This window comes from Pteropus medius, unplaced genomic scaffold (assembly GCF_902729225.1).
Source record: "Pteropus medius unplaced genomic scaffold, Ma_sr-lr_union100, whole genome shotgun sequence".
NCBI lineage: Eukaryota > Metazoa > Chordata > Mammalia > Chiroptera > Pteropodidae > Pteropus > Pteropus medius.
In genome coordinates, this window is record NW_024352783.1 from 8057097 (window position 1) to 8075072 (window position 17976).

The following is a 17976-nucleotide window of genomic DNA, read 5'->3' on the forward strand; positions in this document are numbered from 1 at the left end:
CTAGATAAATAATCTGATCTTCATTCAGTACTGGAAAAAGGATAAACACTGAATCAAACAAACACAGTCATGGACAATCTGTCCTCTCAATGTGCAGTGTGACCAGTGAGGACCAGCGTTTGCTTTCCACTCTGGAATACAATGGCTACTAAAGGGAAAAGCACTTGCGAATATTTAAAATGAGGAACAATATAAAACTATTTCTTCATGACATTGATAATGCTGATAAAGACCATTTATGATCTCAGGTGACTTGCTTACATAGTATATCTGAGTAATCAATATTTGGAGCAGCCTGAATTTTAGCCAAAATATCGTGAATTTTAATGCTAAGATATTAGGATACCTTGATAAGACCAAACTGCAATGTAGGCAGTTAAGTCTCCATGAGTTTGACTTCTCCAGAAGTTGACAGTTTTCTTAACAAATTAAATAAAATTTTCAAATATTATCGCATATTTAAAAACTACACTGAAATGCTACAAAGCAATATAAACATTTTTGTGATGGCTGAACTCTCTCTTGTGTGAGAGACGGGAGATGAAGCTGGAAAACAAGACAGGGATCAAACCTCTACTGGCTTTACCTGCATTGCTAAGGTGTTTGGACTTGATAACCCCTAGTCAGTGAGGACAATTTAAGCAAAGAAGACAATCAAATTCACATTTTAGAATGACCTCTCTGATGGCTTGAAGCAAGAAACCTGTTAAGGGGCCATTTAAACAATCTAGATGAAAAATAATAAACTACGAGGAAGCAAAGTTCTAAAGAAACTGAATCAACAGGTATACTGAAATAGAAATAACTGGATTTGACCACCAGTTGGATTTTGGGAAGTAAGGAAGAACTTCATGGTTTGGGTACAATTTGCTACAACTGGAATAAGAAGTTTGCCATGTGTATTAGTTATCTATAGCTGTGTAACAAATTACCCACAAAATTTAGCAGCTTAAAACAACGAACATTTATTATCTACAGTTTTTGTGGGTCAAGAATCTATGAGAGGTTTAGCTGGATTGTTCTAGTTCAGGATCTGTCATGAAGTGGCAGTCAAGATGTCAGCTGGGGCTATGTCATCTGAAGGCTTGACAAAAGCAGTTCTAAGGACTTCCCTCACATGACTAGTTGTTGGCAGGAGATCTCAGTTCTCTTCCAAGTGAACCTCTATAGGGTTGCTTAAATATACTTCCATTATGGCACTTGGCTTTCCCCAGTCCAAGCAATCCAAGAAAGTGAGCAAGGAGGAGACTACAATGTCTTTAATGACCTAAATGTGTCATGCCATCACTTCTGCCTTATTCTATTAATTAGAAAGGAGTCACTCAGCCCAGACCACATTCAAGAAAAGGAGAATTAAGCTCCACCTCTTAAAAGGAGAACTATAAAGATTATGTGTATATATTTTAAAATCATTACACTTCAGAAGTGGATAATGAGTTCAATTAATGCTGAATTTGAAATGCTTGAGATATTAGGTTGCAAGTGTCCAACAGACAGATGAGCATACCCCAAGACAGTCATTGTTGAGTTTAGCAAGAACAAAGTCTATAGAATGACAGAGTTAGAAGCAAACTAACAGAATTAAGGAGGAAATAAAAAATAAAGAAAGTAGAGTCAGGTTACTTCTGAAAATTTAGCCATAAAAGGAAGACAACAGTAATCAGAGTAGATTTCAATGGACAAAGTTGACAAAGGTCTTGGTAAAATCCCTTGCCCACTGACTTGGGACAGAAGAAGGACCTCCTTACTTGAAAGAGAAGAAACAGAAGAAAAAATCGGTGCTATTTAGTGTGGCTCTGTCTCTAGGGTAAATAGACATATAATGAACTGTATTAGGAACGTAGATGCAACCCCACATTGAGAAACACATCTCAAATTCTTTAGTTGTTACTTGAGCCTTCCTATCTTCTCTTGTTGTATACAGACCCCTGCTACATCTCCCTGGCCTGTTATAAGTTTTGTTATTCTGACTTACCTGCTTCCCAGTTTCCTAGCCTCTTATAACCCCTCCTCTTCCCTAGGATGGCATTTGATTGTGCTGCCTATCTAAGAAGTGACAATTACAACTTAGCTTCAGAATCTCCTCTATGCAAATCTCCTCTAGCAGGGCTCCATCAGCAGCCCTGACAGACTTGGTACCTTGGGGCCCTGCTCTGCTCCCAGTCTGTGGCCTAGTGGGATCCCAGCCTAGACCCCAAGTAGTATGTACCAACTATTAAAACATCTCTGAATCATAGTCTGTTATATTCTCAGTGTGGAACAGATGAAACTGTGCTACTGCTGTTTCTGTACTAGAACTCTATTTTGGTGTCGAGATGGTTAAATACAAATCTAGTTCCCTTTCTGTTATTTATGACCTCAACAAAATTTGACCAACAGTAGATAAACATTAAAAATAATAATTCATGGAAATGAATATGCTGATACCAACAAGTACCTGTTTTAGCAGTCACCATGGTGAATGGCTATTTAAAGATACTTTCTTTGAACTATTAAGCACAAGATATTAAGATTAATAAAATCATGGGGACATTTCTTATTTTTTAAATTTTAATGAAGACGGCAATTGGGCTAGTAATATTTTAGCTACTATTTTTAAAACGACAATTACAGGTCAAATACTTTTCTAGGGTTTTTTTTTGTAGGGCACATTTAATTCTCAAAAAGCTGCTGTAAACTAGGTATTATTTTTCCCCCCTCAGGGCAGTTGAAGAAGCTGAAGATCGGAGAAGTTATGTAATTTACTCAAGTTCACACAGCTTGTGTGTAGAAAACCTGAGATTTTCACAGGATCATATCTAACTCTAAAGATCATACTTTTTTATTTTCACATAATGCCTCTCTAATAAATGGTAGCACATTTTAAGTATAACTACATTGACTTCTTACCAGATATTACCCCCAAGGTCATTCACTATCATACTTTGTTTTCTCTATAAGAACTGATCATAACCTGAAATGCCTATGTCTCTTCTAGATCATAAACTCAAAGTGAGCGGGGTCCTTATCTGTTTCACACTCCATTGATCATCAGTATCTAGAACATTATCTAGTATAGAGCAGATAAGCAGTAAATAAATATTTGTTGGATTAACAAATAAATGAAAAGTTCAAAAGAAGGAGAATCAATAAAGCAAATGCTTAGATAAATATACATTAAAAAATTTTTAAATATACATTTTAAAAGAAAGTATTTGATAAGTTCAAGACAGAATTTAAATTATGACTTTTTAAAAGAAATACCCAGTGCTTATTTGGGACATACTGTGCTATCTTTTTCCATGTACTATTCCAGTAAAGCAGTTACCAAACTTGCAAGATCATAACAAAGATGTGCTTCTATAACTCTGAAATTGTGCCTGAAAAAGTTCCAGTTTACCAGAAGATGCATACATTTATCTAAAAAGTATTTTAGACAAATATTTTAGACAAATATTTTCTTGGAGAATATCCATGGTCAGTTTAACTAAAAGAGGATGCTTCCTAAAATGAAACTATCAAGTATGAGCCTAAATTAGTGTCAACATATTCCAGAACAACAATAAAAATCCTAATTTCCTCCACCAATCTGTACTCATTTCCTGTATTACTGGGGAGCTAGGGTAAGAGAACGTCGAATAACCAACCAAAAGTCCTTATTTCTACCATGAAAATCAATTCAAAGCAAGCAAATAAACGTAAGTCCTAACGATGAGCAGATTATGCCCAGAAGAATCATCTAAAACATCACTGTGAAGATACTACCAAAACCTTCAACATGTCTGTTCAAAATAATTTTATTAATTAGTATTTTTTAAATATAATCCTAAGCCTAGATTAAAAAAAAAATTGATACTGATACATGAACAGAAAAACAGGTCAATGACAGACTTGACAAAACATGAATTAGGTCCAGATACATACAGGAATTTAATATATGATAAAACTTGTATTCCAAAGGAAAAAAGTAATGGATTCAATGAATGGTGTGAGATAGCTGGACAGGCATCTGGAAAAACTATAGTTGAGCACCCTACTTTAATCTTTACACCAAAAAATGACTCCAACAGTACCAAATTTTTCAAAGAAGAAACAAAAATAATTAGAAGAAGAAAATACAGGAGAATCTTTAGAGTCAGAATGGGGAACATTTTCCCATTTATAATATGAAAACTCAGAAGCTATTAAAGAAAAAAATCAACTACATGCAAACCAAATCTTTCTGAATATTTAAATATAGCACAAACACAGTTAAATAAACATCATTGAATGTAAGGAGAAAAAACACTGTTTACTCATAACCAAAGAGTTAATTTTCCTATACATAAAAGGTGTCTACAATCTCCCCCTCAAACCCACCATTAACCCAAAATAAAAATGTCCAAATGTAATAAACAGTTCACAGAAAATACAAATGGCTCTTCAACACATAAGATGCTCAACCTCAATTTTAATAAAATAAATGCAAATTAAAACTATAAATATATTTTACCTATCAGCGTAGCAAAATTTTGAAAAGTTCGATATATCATCATGTTGGTGAGTGTGAGGAAATTAACACTCTTATTTGATGCTAATAGGATATATATTGATAACTTCTATGGAGGGCAATTTGGAATAGCTATTAAATTTATAAATACATATATTCTTTGACAAAAGCATACACTCTAGGAATGTATTCTATAGATCTCCTCTTTCCAGGGCTGGGACTAGGGACTAGGGAACCAGAGGCAGAAGATAAACTTTTCCCCAATATCTCTTTTGAACATGTTGAATTTCCTTTTGTCATTCATTATTTTTTCACAAAATGCAATTTTTAAGCTATATGTGTGTTAAATCTTATAAAAGAAGACATATTTATTTACTCTCCCCTTCAGTTAAAGTCAAAATAGACAAGGAAATTCAACTTCTGAAGAAAGTAGAAAATGGCCTCAACCTTGAGCAACAGATACAAAGACATTCCAGAGACAGGAATGTACTGAGCAAAACTGAGGGAGAATTACCAAGAAGTGATACACACTTCTCTAGATCTTGAGCAGGTTATAGATTTCTTTAAATTAACTAAGAGACATAAGCAAGGAACCTCACACTGAGGGTTCTGCTCCCCACTTAAGAAAGATACAGGAGAAATATGTCATTATGGAAAAGCTTAATAAGACAACAGTGGGAGAAGAATGAACATGAAGGAAAACTATAACACCATTACATGATGAACATTATATGAGGAACAGCAAGGGGTGAAACCGAAATGCTGAAAAAGTCAGTGAAATAGAAGACTCATTTCAGAAAATGGAATAGAGAGAAAAAAGAATGAAAGTGACTAGATATGGAAGATAAAGACATGATATACATATAATTGCTAATTCTAAAGAACAGAACAAAATTAATGGTACAGGAAAAGGAATTAAAAATATAATAGAGGAAAGTTTCACTGAGAAAGTATACCAAGAAACATTATTAGAGTGCAATCAAGACAGGATGCATCCTAGCAAAGTTAGCTGGTGCTCAAAGATGAAGAAATAACCCGCCAAATAAGCAAAAACAGGTTACCCATAATAGGGAAACAAGTTAGATTCTCCACAATCTTCTCCACATTAGATGTCAGAAGAGAAAAGAACAATGCCAATGGAGTGTTGAGGAAAAGACGGGATCCAAGAATTCTTTACCAATTTAAAATGTCACATATTTAAAGGGAAAAAATATAATTTTAAATATGAAAGAATTGAAAGATTATAGACCTCAAGGATCCTTTAGAAAAATGTAGTCATAATCCAGTCAATTAAAAGTTAAGTGAAAACAATGCACTCATTAATGGAAATTTCACAGCATGAAACCACCCTGGTCCCATCTACCAACATGGCTTGTATGATTTTCCCGCAATAAGGCAACTCATCTCTCTCCTTCTACTTGACACCCTACTATCTACTCTCAACATGGCAGACAGAGTGACCGTATTAATACCTACGGCAGAGCCTTCCAGTGTCTCTCTCTCTCACTCAGGGTGAAAGTACAGTTTGTGCACTGGTCTACAAGGCACCCCCAGATGCCTTCCTGACCCATGTGACCTTATCTCTCACCCTGCCCTGGAGCCTTGGGCCCCCTTGCTCCCTCCCACGCATATGCTCTTCCTCTGGGTCTTTGCTCCAGTTATTTCCTGCACCTGAAATGATTTAACTCCCTTTCCTACTCTAGATCTTTGCTCAAATGTCACCTTTTCAGTGAGGCACTCCATGACCACCCTATTTAAAATCCTAACCCATCCCTCCCAGCACCCCGGATCTCACATACCATATTCTGTTTTTATCTCTATATGAGCCACTTGTTCCCTTTTAACATACTATTTGATTTACTCATTTATTAGGTTTCTTGTTTGCTGCCCCTTCTTATATACTTCAGGGGGCAGGGATTTCTGTCTTCTTCACTTGTATATCCCCAGCATCCAGAACAGCTCATAGTTCAGGATATTCATTATAAACAATCAATGAGTTAGCAGTAGCATTGAATCCAGTCAAGCAAAGAATTAAATCTAACTAGAATGAAGTCTAAATAAGTTATGTTAACTATGGCTATAAAACAGAATACAATTTTAAGAAGTCTAGAAAGAAAAGCTAACAATGTAAAAATAATATCAATTCAAAAATAACACAAATTCCCAACAGGTCCCGAAGATTGAAGATAAAGGGGCACAGGAAGTGCTGATTTTTTTATGATTATTTTTTTAGAAAAGTATGTTGAGAAATTTCTTCCTCAAGTTGAGAAATTTAGAAAGATATTTGAAGCACCTTGTTTAAGGGTATAAAGGTAACAAACAGGGGAATCAAAAACACAGAAGCATATCTTCCAATTAAGAGAGGGGATAAAGGAAAACTAAACTATGTAGGCGAATATGCAAATCCATTTTTGACTGAAAATGAGTGAATAGGAGTTATTTTGCTTCATCTTCTCCTATGACCTCCAACCTAAACAACAATACTAATGACAGATAGGGAAGAAAAGCATTGTCTCAAATAAAGTGGGAAAACTGCTGGGGGTGGCTCCATAGTGTAGCGGTTAGCACGTCTGCTTTATACACAGAAGTTCCTGGATTCAGGCCCCAGGTGGAGCCACAGACCATACCTTGGGTGCACCAGGCCCCCTGAGTGCACCAGGCCTCCCAAGTGCACCAGGCCCCCCGAGTGCATCGGGGGTGCCAGGCCCCTAGAGTGTGCCCATGGTGCCTGGCCCTGGGTGCGCCAGGCCCCAGGGGGCACTCCCCAAGTGTGTGGGAGGAGAAGCCCCACCTTCAGAGATCCAGCTCTTAAGGGGAAACAGCAACATCCATAGGTCAGGGGTGGAGGTCGGGTGGAGGTGGAGTGGAGTGGAGGTGGGGTGGGGTGGGAAGGAATTAAAGAGGGGGAAAAAAATAAAAAAAAGAAAACTGCCAACTTGGATAGAGCTGGAAGAACATGCTAAGAGTTGGAATGTGTCAACTTAGACATACTGCAGGATACAGATGTTTTGGAAGGCGAAGTCACCATCTCAAGGGGCATCTCCAGTGCCACTGTATCTGAGCAATGGACCACAGAGGGAAGGGAGCAGGAGGCAACCTGAAGGAGGCTTGGTCTACCCTGCACAATTATGGGGAAAGGAAGGGAGACTAAGGGAGAAACATGGTAACCAGTCATTATTACTGTCTGGGGCCTCTATGAGCCTTTTGAGAGCAACAGAAAGGAAGTATAATCAAATCCCAAAGAAAGGTATGATAAGAAAAGGTGAACACTAAGCAGACAATAAAGGCACAGCTGAGAGACTACATATTGAAAACTACATATTGAAAAGGTTCATTGTGTACCTGCAAAAATCAACTCAGAATGGCCAACACTGAAACACTGCTAGTAAAACTACTAGACTTTAAGGATAAAGGGGAAAAAACCTTTTGAGCATCTAGGCAAAACAACCAAGTTGCTTATAAGGGAAAATAAATTGTCATCAGACTTTGACAGCAGACAGTAGAGTAACATATTGAAGATACTCAAAGAAGAAAACATAAGCCAAGGATTTTATAACCAACCAGATTCTCAAGTATGAAAGTCATAGGTAAACTGTTTTTGAACATGGGAGAACTCAGGGAAAATATTCCTATAAGAACTTTCCTGAAAAATCTCCCAGAGAACAAGCATTATCCAAGCAAACAATGTCTGCAGAGACTTTACCATGAGGATTGGTAGTAAGCATTAAACATATATTTACCCAGAAAACTATGATGAAATAATTATTATAAGGGAAACAGCAGAGTAAGAAATGGTTATATATTTTGACAAAGCAGATGAAGTATAACTATCAAAAATAATAAAAAATCTAAAGTTTTAGAGTGGGAAATCCCTTTTAACGCATGGCATAAAATCCAGAGCCATAAAAAACAGATGTATAATTTTACTAATAAAATTTGAAACTTTTATATGGCCCAAACACAAGACAAGCAACAAACCAGATAAAAATATGTGTAACACTGCTAGTATCACATTGAAATATAAAGAGCTCTTTTAATCAATAATAAGATAGTCTAGTTGAAAATGGGAAAAAACAGAAATGATTATAAATATATGTGAAAGGTTGCTCACACTTACCATTTCAAAATATATAGTAAAATAATGATCTATTTGTCAGACTGGCAAACACTGATAATACCAAGTGTTGGCGGTGCGTAGGTAAATATTTATTATTTATCAAGTATACATTATGTGTAAGGAATCATGCTAGATGCTAGAGATACAAATATGAATATTATAGAAACAATATTCCTGACCACACAGAACATATATATTTAGGGGGTGAATAGGGGAGAGAATTTTTAAAATGAGTACATAATTATTTAAATGTAATTCTGACATGTGTACAGAGTAAAAACACAGGGTGTTTTAAGAGTATAGAAAAGAGAGAATCTGATTGTAGTTTGCAGAGAGGAATTCTTGGCCACTGTAAATTGATCAATTCTTTTGGAGGAAAACTGGCAAACTCTTAAATATCCATAACTTTTGTGTCTGTAATTCTATTCCTAGATATCAATTCAACCAAAATACAGTACTGAGCAAATATAAACACACAACGATGTTTATTGAAGAGCTGTTTATAACAGGAAAAAAATAAGAAATAATCCAAATGTCTATCAACAGGATACTGGCTGAATGAGGGTACATCCACAGAATTCAACCATCGGTTTTCTCACATTTTGATATCTAAGACACACAGAGACACATACAGAATATCTCTAATTCTGCCAATGGTGATGAAATAAAAGGTTTCTTTCTAATAATAAAAAAGATACATACATACCCTTTCATTGATAAATATGGTGTTTAACATTTTAGTCTTTCCTTTTAGGTTCTGTTCCTTTACTCAAAATGCAGATTATAAGTAAATCTACTTTACATGTGCCTTCTACCAAAACCCACTTAAACTGAAAAAACTATAACCCTACAGTTCCATTATTATTATAGTCTCAGAGCTAAACTCAGCCTGCAACTACCCTTTCATTTGGAACTCTTGTTAAAATGCTGCACTACAATTTCTTTAAATAAAAGCAAACCCTAGGATAGGACAGGGCTTCCTTTGTTGCTACTTATAATGACTAAGTTTTGTGCTTTTAATACATCTTTCATTTAATTACTACATATCAAAGGGTTTTATGTTTTTTCTTATTACATTTTGGTTCAATTTGTTTAGGATACTACCACACTCTTTTCCAGATGAAAATAAGGAAGAGAAATTGAGCAACTGACTTATAAGTCATAAAGTAATATAGTAGGAGTGTCCGTTCAGCAAAAGAAAAACTCTTAGCCTTTTATGTAGAGGCTGAATACCAATTATACAATATTCACCTCTATGGTGAGCTATAAAGCTTTGAAAGTCACCTTCAGCAATCATTCAAAGTGAGTCATGTCCCAGTACCTTACTATTACCCAGTAAGAACAGCCTCGCATCTTATTATAGCCATTTTATTATGCTGAAGCCAATAAAATGCTTGCCATTCAGCAAGAGAAACAAGTTCTGAAACATTTATGAAATTGCCCACAGCTGATGAACATTTCGACTGCAACTTCTTTCCAGATCCTTTACTATTCTCTACAGAGTCAGAAAATTAGAAAAATACTTGAATTATAAGATGGTTAGTTTATGAGTTCAGTTAGCACAATTTAAGTCCAAATATTTATTAAGTGCCTCTTCTGTTCCAGAAATTGTGCTAAACACTGTGAATATGAAAATAGAAAAAATATTGGCCTGGCCCCAAATAAATCCAGTCTTATAGAGGAGATACAGCTCATAAATTATCATACTGAAATTCTACCTCCCTAACTTCAGATGAGGACCTAAGTCACCAAGAAATACGAGCAGTTATGACTATGAATTAATATTTTAATTCAGTACATTATCTTCTCACTCTTCTCCCTTTTAGAAACTTCCAACATTTTAAAATACCATTCCCTACTAAAAGGAAGCACAGCTCCTTGAAGGAATAGCTGATTCCAGGTGTAGAGTATGAAATGAAAAAGATGAATCTGGAACATCTTATAGTGCCCAGAAATCGAAGAAGTGCCCAAAGACAAATGAGATCATGTCAAGTAGACAATAGAAGTAAATCTGAAGGAGCTCAATTTGGTACTATTTCAACAAAAAAATATGACAGTAATAAATTATAAAACATTAATTGAAATAGTTATTGATAGTAAAAGAATAATAAAACAAGATAAAGCTCTTCCTTACAGAATAATACAGCTAATAAACACAAAGGAAATGACAGAATTAGGGAAAAAAATCATCATTTTGTAATCCTAAATATATTCACCACAATATGCTAAAACCATTAAGTGAAAGGTTGTTGGGGAAGAGGATGTTCACATGATCTTAAAGTTTCATCTCACAGACAATTTATCAATTACAAAAAGTAAGACAAAAATGATCAAGCTTACTATGACCACCTGATGAACAATCTAACATTGTATGTCTCCACAGGTGATGCAGTGAGACACACAACATCACTTGTATAGCCCTCATGCCGAAACTGTTTGAAATTAATCATGAGAAAGAATTAGAAAAACTCAGAATATGGGATACTCTATTGGATAACTTGCCTCTCACTTTCAGAAAAAGCAAAACCAATTAAAAAACACACAAGGCATGGACTTAGGCTTTTGGGAAGATGGACTAGATGTACTTTTCCCTATTCTTCCTCCTAATTACAATTAAAAACTGTGGACATTAGATATAAAATAAAAAGAAGAAAATGGAGGAAAGAAGGCAGACTGTTTAGGGAACTTGGGGCCCAACACAGTGGCCAGTTCCCTAGGTTTTGTTTTTGCCTCATATATTAGACTTAGAGCTGAAGAAGCAAGCAACCTGGAAACACCATAGAGCACAGCTATAAAAGCCTCAAGAAAAGCCTGCTCTCTAGCCAAAGGACTAGAAAAGGGACAGCCTAACAAGATAAAATATTTAGACAATAAATGCTTTACTTCAGCCAGAAGAAATAAGCAATAAATATAAAACAAAAGAAATTAAAAGAACTTCAGAAACCTGTTGGACTATAATAAAAGATCTAACACTCATGTCACCAGGGTTCAAGAAAGAGAAAAAGAAGGTAGAAGCAGAAAAAGTATTAAAAATATGATAGCTGAAAACATTTTAAACTTGGCAAAAGACATAAACCTACCGATTTATGAACCCTTAACTAAGAATCCCAAAGAAATCCACACTGAGACACATCATAGTCAAACTTCTGAAAAATCTTGAAAGTAAGACAAATGACATTTACCTATAGGAGAAAAAACAGTTCAAATAACAGCAGATTCCTCATCAGAAACCATGGTGGCTAAAAGACAAAAACAAAACAAAACAAAAACCTGTCATCCCAGATCTTATATCCAGAGAAAATATCCTTTAGAAATCAAAGGGAAATCAAGACATTTTCATATAAAGGCAAATATGAGAATTTGTTGCTAGCAGACTTAACCCAAAAGAATGGCTAAAGTATGCTTTTTCAATAGAAAGGAAATGATAAAAGGAATCTAGGAACATCAGAAAGAAATAACAATATTGTGTATAATTACAATAAGATTTCTGTCTTTTCTTAAGACTTCCTAATTATGTTTGATAGTTGAAACAAAAATTATAACCATGTTTTATGTTGTCCTAAATGTATCTAGAAATTATAAAAGAGAGGTAAGGTTTCTACACTTTACTCTAAGTGGCAAAATGACCATATCACTAGACAGTGATAAGTTATGTATATATAATATAATACTTAGAGCAACCACTAATAACACAATGCAAAAAGCTACAAAAACACTTTAGATAAGTCAAAATGGAATTCTAAAAAGTCATTCAAATAATCTATAGGAAGACAAGAAAACAAATAAATAAATAAATAACAGAACAAGCAAAAAAATTAAAAACAAATAAAATGGCAAATTTAAGCCATAACAGATCAATAATTAAGTAAATGTGTAAATGATCTAATTATACCAATCAAAACAGAGATCAGCAGAATGAATTAGTTAACAATATATCCACAAAAAACTCGCTTCAAATATAATAATATAGGTTGGTTGAAATTAAAAGAATAATGGTTATATATATATGTGTATATATGTATATATATACACATATATACATATATATATGTGTATATATATACATATATACACATATATATGTATATGTATATGAGTAATATTTCTATAGCTCATTGAAATTATATGTATGTATAGGAGTAATATATGTAATAATTTCAATGAGCTCATATATGTATAGGAGTAATATTTCTATAGCTCATTGAAATTAAATTAGTATAAATTAAATTAGTAATATTTCTATAATTCTATTATAATTTCAATGAGCTCATATATGTATAGGAGTAATATTTCTATAGCTCATTGAAATTAAATTAGTATAAATTAAATTAGTAATATTTCTATAGCTCATTGAAATTAAATTAGTATATGTATATATATATATGTGTATATATATACACATATATATACATATATATATACATATATATATATACACATATATATATATACATATATATATTCAAAAAGCTACAGATTCAAAAAGCTGAACCCCAAACTGAGAAGCCCAAAGAAATCCATACAACTATTAATCAAAAGAAAGCAGGAGTGGCTATATTAATAGATAAAGTAGACTCTAGAGATGTAGAGGAATAAAAGGATCAATCTGCCAGAAGACACAGCAAAATGAATGGAATCTCAAAGAAACTGGGACCCCATTGAGCACCCCAACATACACATAATGGTAGTACCAGAGGAGAAAGGAGAGAGAAAGAGAATTTGTTTCTTGCCTTACAAAAAGTGTTAGATGAAATTCTTCAAGGTGAAAGCAAGTAACCCCAGAAAGTAATTCAAATCCACACACCAAAAATCAAAGAGCACCTGTAAAAGTAATTATGCAATTATGAATGACAGTAAAAAATACATGATTTTTCTCTTTTCTTTGAATTGATTTTTAAAATAATTATATAAGATATCATGCATATAATATATTGTTAGACCTATAACATAGAGATATATGTGTAATATATTTGCCAACTGCACAAAGGAGATGATTTGGAGCAAGCTATATTGGGCTACAGAAATTACTCCAGATGGTTAAAGTAATAATTATAACAATGTATGTTTGGGTTTGTAATATTAATAGATACAATATATAATACCACAAAAAGAAAGAAAAGAGAATATAGGAGTAATATTTCTATAGCTCATTGAAATTAAATTAGTATAAATACAGAGTAGATTCTGGTAAGTTAAGATGTACTTGGTATACCCTAGAGCAACTACAAAGAAAATAACTCAAAACGCTATAGTGAAAAAAATCATTAAAGGAAATAAAAGGTTCATATTAGTTTCCTAGGGCTTCAGTAACAAATTACGATAAATCGAGTGGCTTAAAAATACTGACATTTCTTTTTTCCCAGTTCTGGTGTCTAGACGTCTGAAATCAGGTGTCTGCCGAGCCATGCTACCTCTGAAAACTCTAAGAAAGAACCCTTCCTTGCTTCTTCCAGATTCGGGTGGATCCCAGTGATCCTAAGTGTTCCTTGGATTGTAGCTGCATCTCTGCCTGTCTTTACATGGCCATCTTCTTTATGTGTGACTCTATGTGCCCTCTTCTCTTTTATAAAGATACTAATCATGGGATTTAGGGCCCACCCTAAATCCAGAATGATTTCATCTCAAGATCCACATTATATCAGCTAAGACCATATTTCCAAATAAGGTCACATTCTGAGGTTCTAGGTGAAAATGAATTTTAGGGGGACACTATTCACTGAAATGTTACATTAGTTAGCATTCAATGCCAAAGAAAGCAGTAAGGAAATACCAGGAACAAAAAAACATAAGGCATATAGAAAACAGAAAGTAAAATGGCAGATGTAAATTCAACTCTATCAATAATAACATTAAATGCAAATGGGTTAAACATTCCAATCAAAGGGCAAAGATGTCAGACCGAGTTTAAAAAATGATCCAACTATACGCTATCTTCAGGAAAAACACTTTAGATGCAATATACAAATGAATTGAAAGTAAAAGAATGGAAAAAGATAGATCATGAAAACAGCAACCACGAGAAAGTTGGAGCATCTATACTAATATCAGATTAAATAGGCTTTTACATGAAAATGTTACTAGAGATAATAATGGACATTTTATAACGATAAGAGGATCGATCCATCAGGAAGATACAACATTTATAATGATAGATGTACTAATAAGAGAATGCCCTAATATATGAAACGAAAAGTGATAGAAATAACAGGAGAAGCAGATAATTCAACAATAAAGAGACTACAATACTCACTTTCAATAATGAACAGAACTAGAATATCAACAAATAAATAGATTTAAACAATACTCTAAACCAAATAGATCTAAGAATACTAGATCTATAGAACACTCAATCCAAAAGAACAGAATATACATTCTTCTCAAGTTCACATGGAACATTTTCAAGGATATATCACATGCTAGACCATAAAACAAACCTCGATAAAAAATTTAAAGACAGAAATAATACAAAGAATGTTATCTGACCAAAACAGAAGTTAGAAATCCATAGCAGAAAAATACTTGAGAAACTCACAAATATGTGAAAATTAAAAACATACATCTCAATAACCAATGAGTCAAAGAAGAAATCAGGAAATACTTTTATATTAATGCAAATGAAGACATAACATACCAAAATTTATGGGATGCAGCTATAGCAGTGCTCAGAGGGAAATTCACAGTTGTAAACACTGTACTAAGAAGATGGATCTCAAATCAATAACTTAACCTTCTACCTTAAGACACCAGAAAAAGAAAACTAAACCTAAAGCCAAAAGAAGAAACAATAAAGATTAGAGCAGAAAATAATGAAATAGAAAATAGAAATATCCCAGGAATGCAAGCTTGGTTTAACATTCAAAAATCAATTAATCAATCAACAGAACAAATAAAAATCACACAATCATCTCAATAGACATAAAAGCAGCATTTGTCAAAACTCAAACCCTTTCCTGATAACAAACACTCAACAAACTAGAAATAGAAGGGAACTTCTTCAAACTGATGAAAAGCACCTATAAAAACCCCACAGCTAACATTCTTAATGGTGAAAGACTGGATGTTTTCCCCCTACAATCAGGAATAAGACAAGAATGTCTTCTATGCCACTTCTATTCAGCATTGTACAGGTCAGGGCAATTAGGCAAGTAAAAGAAATAAAAGGTATCCAAATTGGAAAGGAAGAAATAAAACTACTTCTCTTCACAGATGGCATGATCTTATATTTATAAAATCCTAAGGAACCTACTAAAAAACTATTAGAACTAATAAACAAGTTGAGCAATGTTGCAGGATACAAGATAAATATGCAAAAATCTATTGTGTTTCTGTACACTTGCAATGAATTCAATCCAAAAATGAAATTAAGTAAACAATTCCTTACGATAACATCAAAAAGAATAAAATTCTTAGGAATAAAATTATGCAAAGAAGTGCAAATCTTATATGCTGAAAATTACAAAACATGTTGAAAGAAATTAAAGATTTAAATAAATGCAAAAGCATTCTATGTTCATGGACTGTAACACTTATTGTTGGCAATTCTCTCCAAATCGATCTACAGATTCAATATAATCCCTATCAAAATTCCAGCTGACTTCTTTGTTGAAATTGACACGCTGATTCTAAAATTCACATGGAATTGCAAGGGCCCAGGATAGCCAAAAAAAAATAAGAACAAAGACTCACACTTCCCAAATTTAAAACTTACTACACAGCAACATTAATCAAGACAGTATGTATTGGCACAAAGATAGACATATAGCTAAATAAAATAGAACTGAGAGTCCAGAAATAAACCCAAACATCTATGGTGAATTGATTTTCAAAATGGGTGCAAGACTATGCAACAAGGAAAGAATAGTATTTTCAACAAATGGTGCTGAGACAACCAGATAGACACATGCAAAAGATAAAGGTGAACTCTTATCTCACACCACATATAAAAATTTATTCAAAATGGATCAAATATTTAAATGGAAGAGCTAAAACTATAAAAATCTTAAAAATATAGTGGTAAATTCTAAAGACCTTAGATTGGTAAATAATTCTTACCAAAAACACAACAAAAATAAAAATAGATAAATTAGACTATATCAAAATTAAAAACTTTTCTGCTTAAAAGAACACCATTGAGAAAGTGAAAAGACAACCTACAGAATGAGAGAAACTACTTGTAAATCATGTATCTAAAAGGGTTTAATATCCAGATTACATATAAACTCCAACAAAAAAACTTTAAAATGGGCAAAAGACTTGAATATATATTTGTTTAAAAATATATGTAAATGGCCAATAAGGACATGAAAAGATGTTCAACATCACTAGTCATCAGGGAAATATAAATCAAAACCACAGAGATTCCATTTCACACCCATTAGGATGGCTAGAACAAAAAAGTCAGATACTAACAAGTGTTGACAAGGACGAGAAAAAATCAGAACCCTCATTTACTGCTGGTAGGAATGTAAAATAGTGCAGTGCTTTAGAAAACAGTCTGGGTCTACAGCCATGCCACCCTAAACAAGCCCGATCCCATCTGATCTCAGAAGCTAAGCAGGGTCGGGCCTGGTTAGTACTTAGATGGGAGACCACCTAGGAGGACCAGGTGCTGTAGGCACAAAAAACAAATAAAAAACTAGGGATTATAAACTGACAGGGTCCTTGTAATCTGTGAAGTCAACCAGGGGTTGCCTCACCTAAAAAAAAAAAAAAAAAGAAAATGGTCTGTTAGTTTTTGAAATAATTAAACATAAAGAAAACATATGACCCAGCAATTCCACTGCTAGGTATATATCTAAGAGAAATGAAAATGTGTCCACAAAAAAGTTGTACATGGGTATTTATAGCAGCATTATTCATAACAGCAAAGGTTGTAACAACTCAAATGCACATAAACTGATGAATGGATTAAAAACGTGGTACATCCTTAAACTAGAATATTACTGTCCATAAGAAGGACTGATGTACTGCTATATGCTGCCACATAGAAGAACCTTAAAAACCTTCTGCACAGTGAGGGAAGTCAGTTACAAAGGACCACACGTTGTATAATTTTACCCTTACGACATGTCTAGAATGGGGAAATCTGTAGGGACAGAAAGTAGGTAAGTGGTTGCTTAGGAGCTCAGCAGTGTGGGGACTGGGAGTATAGTAGTTTGCTAGTACACAAATTAGATGGCTTAACAATAACAAAGTATCACAAACTGGGTAGCTTAAACAATAGAAATTTATTTTCTCACACTCCTAAGAATCAAAAGTCTGAGATCAAGGTGTCAGCAGGCTTGGTTCCTTCAGAGGGCTGTGAGAGAAGGCCTCTCTCTTTAGCTTGTAGATGGCAACATTCTCCTTGTCTTCACATCTTCTTCCCTGTATATGTCTGTGTCCAGATTTC

At 33.9% G+C, this 17976-nt stretch overlaps 1 non-coding gene across 1 annotated transcript; it reads left to right on the plus strand.

Moving 5' to 3' along the window:
- Positions 1-17083: 17083 nt before the first annotated feature.
- On the plus strand, positions 17084-17202 carry LOC120589986 (5S ribosomal RNA). Its single transcript, XR_005649613.1, has one exon. It is a non-coding gene; the product is annotated as a 5S ribosomal RNA (ribosomal RNA).
- Positions 17203-17976: the final 774 nt, after the last annotated feature.